The sequence below is a fragment of the Coregonus clupeaformis genome, unplaced genomic scaffold (genome assembly GCF_020615455.1).
Source record: "Coregonus clupeaformis isolate EN_2021a unplaced genomic scaffold, ASM2061545v1 scaf0055, whole genome shotgun sequence".
Classification (NCBI taxonomy): Eukaryota; Metazoa; Chordata; class Actinopteri; order Salmoniformes; family Salmonidae; genus Coregonus; species Coregonus clupeaformis.
In genome coordinates, this window is record NW_025533510.1 from 630,248 (window position 1) to 643,617 (window position 13,370).

A 13,370-nucleotide genomic window follows, 5' to 3' on the forward strand; every position below is an offset into this window, starting at 1 on the left:
TACTGTCAGCGTTAACACAGATACAGGACAGTTCTAAGAACCCTAATCTACTGTCAGCGTCAACACAGATACAGGACAGTTCTAAGAACCCTAATCTACTGTCAGCGTCAACACAGATACAGGACAGTTCTAAGAACCCTAATCTACTGTCAGCGTTAACACAGATACAGGACAGTTCTAAGAACCCTAATCTACTGTCAGCGTCAACACAGATACAGGACAGTTCTAAGAACCCTAATCTACTGTCAGCGTTAACACAGATACAGGACAGTTCTAAGAACCCTAATCTACTGTCAGCGTCAACACAGATACAGGACAGTTCTAAGAACCCTAATCTACTGTCAGCGTCAACACAGATACAGGACAGTTCTAAGAACCCTAATCTACTGTCAGCGTCAACACAGATACAGGACAGTTCTAAGAACCCTAATCTACTGTCAGCGTCAACACAGATACAGGACAGTTCTAAGAACCCTAATCTACTGTCAGCGTCAACACAGATACAGGACAGTTCTAAGAACCCTAATCTACTGTCAGCGTCAACACAGATACAGGACAGTTCTAAGAACCCTAATCTACTGTCAGCGTCAACACAGATACAGGACAGTTCTAAGAACCCTAATCTACTGTCAGCGTCAACACAGATACAGGACAGTTCTAAGAACCCTAATCTACTGTCAGCGTCAACACAGATACAGGACAGTTCTAAGAACCCTAATCTACTGTCAGCGTCAACACAGATACAGGACAGTTCTAAGAACCCTAATCTACTGTCAGCGTCAACACAGATACAGGACAGTTCTAAGAACCCTAATCTACTGTCAGCGTTAACACAGATACAGGACAGTTCTAAGAACCCTAATCTACTGTCAGCGTCAACACAGATACAGGACAGTTCTAAGAACCCTAATCTACTGTCAGCGTCAACACAGATACAGGACAGTTCTAAGAACCCTAATCTACTGTCAGCGTCAACACAGATACAGGACAGTTCTAAGAACCCTAATCTACTGTCAGCGTCAACACAGATACAGGACAGTTCTAAGAACCCTAATCTACTGTCAGCGTTAACACAGATACAGGACAGTTCTAAGAACCCTAATCTACTGTCAGCGTCAACACAGATACAGGACAGTTCTAAGAACCCTAATCTACTGTCAGCGTCAACACAGATACAGGACAGTTCTAAGAACCCTAATCTACTGTCAGCGTCAACACAGATACAGGACAGTTCTAAGAACCCTAATCTACTGTCAGCGTCAACACAGATACAGGACAGTTCTAAGAACCCTAATCTACTGTCAGCGTCAACACAGATACAGGACAGTTCTAAGAACCCTAATCTACTGTCAGCGTCAACACAGATACAGGACAGTTCTAAGAACCCTAATCTACTGTCAGCGTCAACACAGATACAGGACAGTTCTAAGAACCCTAATCTACTGTCAGCGTTAACACAGATACAGGACAGTTCTAAGAACCCTAATCTACTGTCAGCGTTAACACAGATACAGGACAGTTCTAAGAACCCTAATCTACTGTCAGCGTCAACACCGATACAGGACAGTTCTAAGAACCCTAATCTACTGTCAGCGTCAACACCGATACAGGACAGTTCTAAGAACCCTAATCTACTGTCAGCGTCAACACCGATACAGGACAGTTCTAAGAACCCTAATCTACTGTCAGCGTCAACACAGATACAGGACAGTTCTAAGAACCCTAATCTACTGTCAGCGTCAACACAGATACAGGACAGTTCTAAGAACCCTAATCTACTGTCAGCGTTAACACAGATACAGGACAGTTCTAAGAACCCTAATCTACTGTCAGCGTTAACACAGATACAGGACAGTTCTAAGAACCCTAATCTACTGTCAGCGTCAACACAGATACAGGACAGTTCTAAGAACCCTAATCTACTGTCAGCGTTAACACAGATACAGGACAGTTCTAAGAACCCTAATCTACTGTCAGCGTCAACACAGATACAGGACAGTTCTAAGAACCCTAATCTACTGTCAGCGTTAACACAGATACAGGACAGTTCTAAGAACCCTAATCTACTGTCAGCGTTAACACAGATACAGGACAGTTCTAAGAACCCTAATCTACTGTCAGCGTTAACACAGATACAGGACAGTTCTAAGAACCCTAATCTACTGTCAGCGTTAACACAGATACAGGACAGTTCTAAGAACCCTAATCTACTGTCAGCGTTAACACAGATACAGGACAGTTCTAAGAACCCTAATCTACTGTCAGCGTCAACACAGATACAGGACAGTTCTAAGAACCCTAATCTACTGTCAGCGTTAACACAGATACAGGACAGTTCTAAGAACCCTAATCTACTGTCAGCGTCAACACAGATACAGGACAGTTCTAAGAACCCTAATCTACTGTCAGCGTCAACACAGATACAGGACAGTTCTAAGAACCCTAATCTACTGTCAGCGTTAACACAGATACAGGACAGTTCTAAGAACCCTAATCTACTGTCAGCGTTAACACAGATACAGGACAGTTCTAAGAACCCTAATCTACTGTCAGCGTTAACACAGATACAGGACAGTTCTAAGAACCCTAATCTACTGTCAGCGTTAACACAGATACAGGACAGTTCTAAGAACCCTAATCTACTGTCAGCGTTAACACAGATACAGGACAGTTCTAAGAACCCTAATCTACTGTCAGCGTCAACACAGATACAGGACAGTTCTAAGAACCCTAATCTACTGTCAGCGTCAACACAGATACAGGACAGTTCTAAGAACCCTAATCTACTGTCAGCGTCAACACAGATACAGGACAGTTCTAAGAACCCTAATCTACTGTCAGCGTCAACACAGATACAGGACAGTTCTAAGAACCCTAATCTACTGTCAGCGTTAACACAGATACAGGACAGTTCTAAGAACCCTAATCTACTGTCAGCGTCAACACAGATACAGGACAGTTCTAAGAACCCTAATCTACTGTCAGCGTTAACACAGATACAGGACAGTTCTAAGAACCCTAATCTACTGTCAGCGTTAACACAGATACAGGACAGTTCTAAGAACCCTAATCTACTGTCAGCGTTAACACAGATACAGGACAGTTCTAAGAACCCTAATCTACTGTCAGCGTCAACACAGATACAGGACAGTTCTAAGAACCCTAATCTACTGTCAGCGTCAACACAGATACAGGACAGTTCTAAGAACCCTAATCTACTGTCAGCGTCAACACAGATACAGGACAGTTCTAAGAACCCTAATCTACTGTCAGCGTTAACACAGATACAGGACAGTTCTAAGAACCCTAATCTACTGTCAGCGTCAACACAGATACAGGACAGTTCTAAGAACCCTAATCTACTGTCAGCGTTAACACAGATACAGGACAGTTCTAAGAACCCTAATCTACTGTCAGCGTTAACACAGATACAGGACAGTTCTAAGAACCCTAATCTACTGTCAGCGTCAACACAGATACAGGACAGTTCTAAGAACCCTAATCTACTGTCAGCGTTAACACAGATACAGGACAGTTCTAAGAACCCTAATCTACTGTCAGCGTTAACACAGATACAGGACAGTTCTAAGAACCCTAATCTACTGTCAGCGTTAACACAGATACAGGACAGTTCTAAGAACCCTAATCTACTGTCAGCGTTAACACAGATACAGGACAGTTCTAAGAACCCTAATCTACTGTCAGCGTTAACACAGATACAGGACAGTTCTAAGAACCCTAATCTACTGTCAGCGTTAACACAGATACAGGACAGTTCTAAGAACCCTAATCTACTGTCAGCGTTAACACAGATACAGGACAGTTCTAAGAACCCTAATCTACTGTCAGCGTCAACACAGATACAGGACAGTTCTAAGAACCCTAATCTACTGTCAGCGTCAACACAGATACAGGACAGTTCTAAGAACCCTAATCTACTGTCAGCGTCAACACAGATACAGGACAGTTCTAAGAACCCTAATCTACTGTCAGCGTCAACACAGACACAGGACAGTTCTAAGAACCCTAATCTACTGTCAGCGTTAACACAGATACAGGACAGTTCTAAGAACCCTAATCTACTGTCAGCGTCAACACAGACACAGGACAGTTCTAAGAACCCTAATCTACTGTCAGCGTTAACACAGACACAGGACAGTTCTAAGAACCCTAATCTACTGTCAGCGTCAACACAGATACAGGACAGTTCTAAGAACCCTAATCTACTGTCAGCGTTAACACAGATACAGGACAGTTCTAAGAACCCTAATCTACTGTCAGCGTCAACACAGACACAGGACAGTTCTAAGAACCCTAATCTACTGTCAGCGTTAACACAGATACAGGACAGTTCTAAGAACCCTAATCTACTGTCAGCGTCAACACAGACACAGGACAGTTCTAAGAACCCTAATCTACTGTCAGCGTTAACACAGATACAGGACAGTTCTAAGAACCCTAATCTACTGTCAGCGTTAACACAGATACAGGACAGTTCTAAGAACCCTAATCTACTGTCAGCGTCAACACAGATACAGGACAGTTCTAAGAACCCTAATCTACTGTCAGCGTCAACACAGATACAGGACAGTTCTAAGAACCCTAATCTACTGTCAGCGTCAACACAGATACAGGACAGTTCTAAGAACCCTAATCTACTGTCAGCGTCAACACAGATACAGGACAGTTCTAAGAACCCTAATCTACTGTCAGCGTCAACACAGATACAGGACAGTTCTAAGAACCCTAATCTACTGTCAGCGTCAACACAGACACAGGACAGTTCTAAGAACCCTAATCTACTGTCAGCGTCAACACAGACACAGGACAGTTCTAAGAACCCTAATCTACTGTCAGCGTCAACACAGACACAGGACAGTTCTAAGAACCCTAATCTACTGTCAGCGTCAACACAGACACAGGACAGTTCTAAGAACCCTAATCTACTGTCAGCGTTAACACAGACACAGGACAGTTCTAAGAACCCTAATCTACTGTCAGCGTCAACACAGACACAGGACAGTTCTAAGAACCCTAATCTACTGTCAGCGTTAACACAGACACAGGACAGTTCTAAGAACCCTAATCTACTGTCAGCGTCAACACAGATACAGGACAGTTCTAAGAACCCTAATCTACTGTCAGCGTCAACACAGACACAGGACAGTTCTAAGAACCCTAATCTACTGTCAGCGTCAACACAGACACAGGACAGTTCTAAGAACCCTAATCTACTGTCAGCGTCAACACAGATACAGGACAGTTCTAAGAACCCTAATCTACTGTCAGCGTCAACACAGATACAGGACAGTTCTAAGAACCCTAATCTACTGTCAGCGTCAACACAGATACAGGACAGTTCTAAGAACCCTAATCTACTGTCAGCGTCAACACAGATACAGGACAGTTCTAAGAACCCTAATCTACTGTCAGCGTCAACACAGATACAGGACAGTTCTAAGAACCCTAATCTACTGTCAGCGTCAACACAGATACAGGACAGTTCTAAGAACCCTAATCTACTGTCAGCGTCAACACAGATACAGGACAGTTCTAAGAACCCTAATCTACTGTCAGCGTCAACACAGATACAGGACAGTTCTAAGAACCCTAATCTACTGTCAGCGTTAACACAGATACAGGACAGTTCTAAGAACCCTAATCTACTGTCAGCGTTAACACAGATACAGGACAGTTCTAAGAACCCTAATCTACTGTCAGCGTTAACACAGACACAGGACAGTTCTAAGAACCCTAATCTACTGTCAGCGTCAACACAGACACAGGACAGTTCTAAGAACCCTAATCTACTGTCAGCGTCAACACAGACACAGGACAGTTCTAAGAACCCTAATCTACTGTCAGCGTCAACACAGACACAGGACAGTTCTAAGAACCCTAATCTACTGTCAGCGTCAACACAGACACAGGACAGTTCTAAGAACCCTAATCTACTGTCAGCGTCAACACAGACACAGGACAGTTCTAAGAACCCTAATCTACTGTCAGCGTCAACACAGATACAGGACAGTTCTAAGAACCCTAATCTACTGTCAGCGTTAACACAGATACAGGACAGTTCTAAGAACCCTAATCTACTGTCAGCGTCAACACAGACACAGGACAGTTCTAAGAACCCTAATCTACTGTCAGCGTCAACACAGACACAGGACAGTTCTAAGAACCCTAATCTACTGTCAGCGTCAACACAGACACAGGACAGTTCTAAGAACCCTAATCTACTGTCAGCGTCAACACAGACACAGGACAGTTCTAAGAACCCTAATCTACTGTCAGCGTCAACACAGATACAGGACAGTTCTAAGAACCCTAATCTACTGTCAGCGTCAACACAGACACAGGACAGTTCTAAGAACCCTAATCTACTGTCAGCGTCAACACAGACACAGGACAGTTCTAAGAACCCTAATCTACTGTCAGCGTCAACACAGATACAGGACAGTTCTAAGAACCCTAATCTACTGTCAGCGTTAACACAGACACAGGACAGTTCTAAGAACCCTAATCTACTGTCAGCGTTAACACAGATACAGGACAGTTCTAAGAACCCTAATCTACTGTCAGCGTTAACACAGACACAGGACAGTTCTAAGAACCCTAATCTACTGTCAGCGTTAAACACAGACACAGGACAGTTCTAAGAACCCTAATCTACTGTCAGCGTTAACACAGACACAGGACAGTTCTAAGAACCCTAATCTACTGTCAGCGTTAACACAGACACAGGACAGTTCTAAGAACCCTAATCTACTGTCAGCGTTAACACAGACACAGGACAGTTCTAAGAACCCTAATCTACTGTCAGCGTTAACACAGATACAGGACAGTTCTAAGAACCCTAATCTACTGTCAGCGTTAACACAGATACAGGACAGTTCTAAGAACCCTAATCTACTGTCAGCGTCACACAGACACAGGACAGTTCTAAGAACCCTAATCTACTGTCAGCGTTAACACCGACACAGGACAGTTCTAAGAACCCTAATCTACTGTCAGCGTTAACACCGACACAGGACAGTTCTAAGAACCCTAATCTACTGTCAGCGTTAACACAGACACAGGACAGTTCTAAGAACCCTAATCTACTGTCAGCGTTAACACCGACACAGGACAGTTCTAAGAACCCTAATCTACTGTCAGCGTTAACACCGACACAGGACAGTTCTAAGAACCCTAATCTACTGTCAGCGTTAACACCGATACAGGACAGTTCTAAGAACCCTAATCTACTGTCAGCGTTAACACCGATACAGGACAGTTCTAAGAACCCTAATCTACTGTCAGCGTTAACACCGATACAGGACAGTTCTAAGAACCCTAATCTACTGTCAGCGTTAACACAGACACAGGACAGTTCTAAGAACCCTAATCTACTGTCAGCGTTAACACAGACACAGGACAGTTCTAAGAACCCTAATCTACTGTCAGCGTTAACACAGACACAGGACAGTTCTAAGAACCCTAATCTACTGTCAGCGTTAACACAGACACAGGACAGTTCTAAGAACCCTAATCTACTGTCAGCGTTAACACAGATACAGGACAGTTCTAAGAACCCTAATCTACTGTCAGCGTTAACACAGATACAGGACAGTTCTAAGAACCCTAATCTACTGTCAGCGTTAACACCGACACAGGACAGTTCTAAGAACCCTAATCTACTGTCAGCGTTAACACAGATACAGGACAGTTCTAAGAACCCTAATCTACTGTCAGCGTTAACACAGACACAGGACAGTTCTAAGAACCCTAATCTACTGTCAGCGTTAACACAGATACAGGACAGTTCTAAGAACCCTAATCTACTGTCAGCGTTAACACAGATACAGGACAGTTCTAAGAACCCTAATCTACTGTCAGCGTTAACACCGACACAGGACAGTTCTAAGAACCTAATCTACTGTCAGCGTTAACACCGACACAGGACAGTTCTAAGAACCCTAATCTACTGTCAGCGTTAACACCGATACAGGACAGTTCTAAGAACCCTAATCTACTGTCAGCGTTAACACAGACACAGGACAGTTCTAAGAACCCTAATCTACTGTGCCAGCGTTAACACAGATACAGGACAGTTCTAAGAACCCTAATCTACTGTCAGCGTTAACACAGATACAGGACAGTTCTAAGAACCCTAATCTACTGTCAGCGTTAACACAGATACAGGACAGTTCTAAGAACCCTAATCTACTGTCAGCGTTAACACAGATACAGGACAGTTCTAAGAACCCTAATCTACTGTCAGCGTTAACACAGATACAGGACAGTTCTAAGAACCCTAATCTACTGTCAGCGTTAACACAGATACAGGACAGTTCTAAGAACCCTAATCTACTGTCAGCGTTAACACAGATACAGGACAGTTCTAAGAACCCTAATCTACTGTCAGCGTTAACACAGATACAGGACAGTTCTAAGAACCCTAATCTACTGTCAGCGTTAACACAGATACAGGACAGTTCTAAGAACCCTAATCTACTGTCAGCGTTAACACAGATACAGGACAGTTCTAAGAACCCTAATCTACTGTCAGTAGATTATTATTATTTATTTTTTAGTCATTTAGCAGACGCTCTTATCCAGAGCGACTTACAGTTAGTCGACTTACACTTTGCCTCTATATATATATATATATATATATATATATATATATATATATATATATATATATATATTTTTTCATACTGGCCCCCCGTGGGAATCGAACCCACAACCCTGGCGTTGCAAATGCCATGCTCTATCAACTGAGCTTCATACATCACTCGATACACTCCTTCATACATCACTCGATACACTCCTACATACATCACTCGATACACTCCTTCATACATCACTCGATACACTCCTACATACATCACTCGATACACTCCTACATACATCACTCGATACACTCCTTCATACATCACTCGATACACTCCTACATACATCACTCGATACACTCCTACATACATCACTCGATACACTCCTACATATCACTCGATACACTCCTTCATACATCACTCGATACACTCCTTCATATATCACTCGATACACTCCTACATATATCACTCGATACACTCCTTCATACATCACTCGATACACTCCTACTTACATCACTCGATACACTCCTACATATCACTCGATACACTCCTTCATACATCACTCGATACACTCCTTCATATATCACTCGATACACTCCTACATATATCACTCGATACACTCCTTCATACATCACTCGATACACTCCTTCATACATCACTCGATACACTCCTTCATATATCACTCGATACACTCCTACATACATCACTCGATACACTCCTTCATACATCACTCGATACACTCCTTCATACATCACTCGATACACTCCTTCATACATCACTCGATACACTCCTTCATACATCACTCGATACACTCCTACTTACATCACTCGATACACTCCTACATACATCACTCGATACACTCCTTCATACATCACTCGATACACTCCTACATACATCACTCGATACACTCCTTCATACATCACTCGATACACTCCTTCATACATCACTCGATACACTCCTTCATACATCACTCGATACACTCCTACATATCACTCGATACACTCCTACATACATCACTCGATACACTCCTACATACATCACTCGATACACTCCTTCATACATCACTCGATACACTCCTACATACATCACTTGATACACTCCTACATACATCACTCGATACACTCCTACATATCACTCGATACACTCCTACATACATCACTCGATACACTCCTACATACATCACTCGATACACTCCTTCATACATCACTCGATACACTCCTACATACATCACTCGATACACTCCTACATACATCACTCGATACACTCCTACATACATCACTCGATACACTCCTACATACATCACTCGATACACTCCTTCATACATCACTCGATACACTCCTTCATACATCACTCGATACACTCCTACATATCACTCGATACACTCCTACATACATCACTCAAGGTGTGTAAACTTCAATCCCAAAACCTCAGCAGAATGGATGGTGATTCCAACACTACTGGTGAAATAAAAACCTATTTAAAATAACATCCATAATAACTCCATAAATAAATAAAAATATGCATACGGTCATAGGAAAATAGAGTTAAGACAGCCGTCTCTGACCCCCGTGGACCGAATCACAAATAGGGCTATGAACTACAAACTTCATCCTAATTATCAGTATTACAAATAACCTTCAAATCAGTATCACATATGACCTTTAAAGCTTCACACAATTTCTCTCGGCAGTGAAGGTGATCAAACCACACTAGAAAGTCAGGATAGATGTCAGAGGTCATTCAAACCCTTAAAAGAAGTGCTTCATTCTATAGTAGACTAATTATTAAAAAACAGTCAAACATTTCATACATTTCGTATCCCAGGTGTACAGTAAGTCTTCAGTACAGTTCTTATCAAAATAAATCACGTGTTTAACTAAAACTCAGAAAATAAAACTTCAGAAAACTCCATGTGTGTGCCCCTTTAAGATACTTCGGTACTAACCCATAAACATAACCGGTAAGTTGTGTGTGCGTACTGGGGTGTGTGTATGGTAAACCGTAGGCCAAAAACACACACATGAACAGACCTTACTTATCTGGGAGCCCCTTCTACGGACTAATCCGGATACTTGTATACTTATAAAACTGCAGAATTTCACCAACTCCTCTCCCCAAGACAACAGACTCTGGAAACATTCCAAAGAGAGATAATGAAACCCCTATTCTCCTGGAAGAGAAAGTGTGACACTCTGGCTCCACGGACCTTGATATTTGAGCCAGGGTTGTTTAGTTTCATTGTTTGGGTGTATTTCTATGTTGGGGATTTCTGGTTGTGCATTTTCTATGTTTGGTTAATTGTTCTTGATTAGTCGTATGACTCCCAATCGGAGGTAACGAGTGTCAGCTGTCGGCTCGTTATCTCTGATTGGGAGCCATATTTATACTGTGTGAGTTCACTTTGTGTTGTGGGTTATTGTTTCTTTGTTGCTGTTAGTAGTATTCAGTATAGAACTTCACGGATCGTCATTTGTTGTTTTCTTCGTGGTTGCTTTAAGTTAATAAAGTCATCATGTTCACTCGCAACGCTGCGCATTGGTCTCCTCCTTCAGACGGTCGTGACAGAATAACCCACCAAAAAAGGACCAAGCAGCGCGTCCAGGAGCAAGGGGTCTGGACACAGGAGTTATGGATGCCTCCTAAGGACTTTTGGACATGGGAGGAGATTCGGGCTGGAAAGGGTCCTTGGGCACAACCGGAGGAACATCATCGCCCTCGTGAAGAGCTGGAGGCAGCTGCAGCCGAGAGGAGGTGGTCTGAGGAGGAATATCACCGCCCTCGTGAAGAGCTGGAGGCAGCTGCAGCCGAGAGGAGGTGGTATGAAGAGGAAGCGCGGAGTCGAGGCTGGAAGCCCGTGGTTACTCCCCAAAAATTTTTTGGGGGGGGGCACATGGCTTGGGCGCCTGGGCAGCAGGAGGCTGCCACAGGGAGAAAAGGAGAGAAGGCTATCGGATTACGGGAGCCATTGGCGAGTAGAGGGAGGGAAGTTGTTGTGGCACGGCATGAGAGACTGAAGTGTGTTCCCAGTCTGGTCCGGTCCGTTCTTGATCCCCAGTTAAGGCCAGTGGTGGGTGTTCCCGGTACGGTCCGGCCTGTTCCTACTCTACGCACCAGGTCCACGATGTGCGTCGCCAGCCGGCCTGAACTGGCCGTCTGCCCAACGGCGCCTGAACTGCCCGTCTGCCCAACGCCGTCTGAACTGCCCGTCTGCCCAACGCCGTCTGAACTGCCCGTCTGCCCAACGGCGCCTGAACTGCCCGGCGGCCCAACGCCGTCTGAACTGTCCGTCTGCCCAACGCCGTCTGAACTGCCCGTCTGTACTGAGCCTGCAAAGCCGCCCGTCTGCCATGAGCCTTCAGAGCCGTCCGCCAGACCGGAGCCGCTAGAGCTCTCCGCCAGACAGGATCAGCCAGAGCCTTCCGCCAGACAGGATCAGCCAGAGCCTTCCGCCAGACAGGATCAGCCAGAGCCTTCCGCCAGACAGGAGCAGCCAGAGCCTTCCGCCAGACAGGAGCAGCCAGAGCCTTCCGCCAGACAGGAGCAGCCAGAGCCTTCCGTCAGACCGGATCAGCCAGAGCCTTCCGCCAGACAGGATCAGCCAGAGCCTTCCGCCAGCCATGAGCAGCCAGACCCGTCAGCCAGCCACGAGCAGCCAGATCCGTCCAGCCAGCTATGAGCAGCCAGGATCCGTCAGCCAGCCATGAGCAGCCAGATCCGTCAGCCAGCCATGAGCAGCCAGATCCGTCAGCCAGCCATGAGCAGCCAGACCCGTCAGCCAGCCATGAGCAGCCAGACCCGTCAGCCAGCCATGAGCAGCCAGATCCGTCAGCCAGCCACGAGCAGCCAGATCCGTCAGCCAGCCATGAGCAGCCAGATCCGTCAGCCAGCCACGAGCAGCCAGATCCGTCAGCCCGCCAGGATCCGCCAGATCCGTCAGCCAGCCAGGATCCGGCCAGAGCCGTCCTGCCAGGATCCGCCAGAGCCGTCCAGCCAGGATCCGCCAGAGCTGTCCAGCCAGGATCCGCCAGAACCGTCTAGCCAGGATCCGCCAGAGCCGTCCCAGCCAGGATCCGCCAGAGCCGTCCAGCAAGGATCCGCCAGAGCCGTCCAGCCAGGATCCGCCAGAGCCGTCCCGCCAGGATCCGCCAGAGCCGCCCCGCCAGGATCCGCCAGAGCCAGCCAGCCAGGATCCGCCATCTAGTCAGGTACTGCCCCTTAGTCCGGTACTGCCCCGTAGTCCGGTGCCGCCTAATCCAGTGGGGTTTAGTTGGGGGGGGTGGTCATGAGGAAGGGAATACGGAAGCGGATAGTGACTAAGGTGGGGTGGGGACCACGACCTGGGCCAGAGCCGCCACCAGGGACAGACGCCCACCCAGACCCTCCCGAGACTGTATGCTGGTGCGCCCGGAGGTCGCACCTTTAGGGGGTAATGTGACACTCTGGCTCCACGGACCTTGATATTTGAGCCAGGGTTGTTTAGTTTCATTGTTTGGGTGTATTTCTATGTTGGGGATTTCTGGTTGTGCATTTTCTATGTTTGGTTAATTGTTCTTGATTAGTCGTATGACTCCCAATCGGAGGTAACGAGTGTCAGCTGTCGGCTCGTTATCTCTGATTGGGAGCCATATTTATACTGTGTGAGTTCACTTTGTGTTGTGGGTTATTGTTTCTTTGTTGCTGTTAGTAGTATTCAGTATAGAACTTCACGGATCGTCATTTGTTGTTTTCTTCGTGGTTGCTTTAAGTTAATAAAGTCATCATGTTCACTCG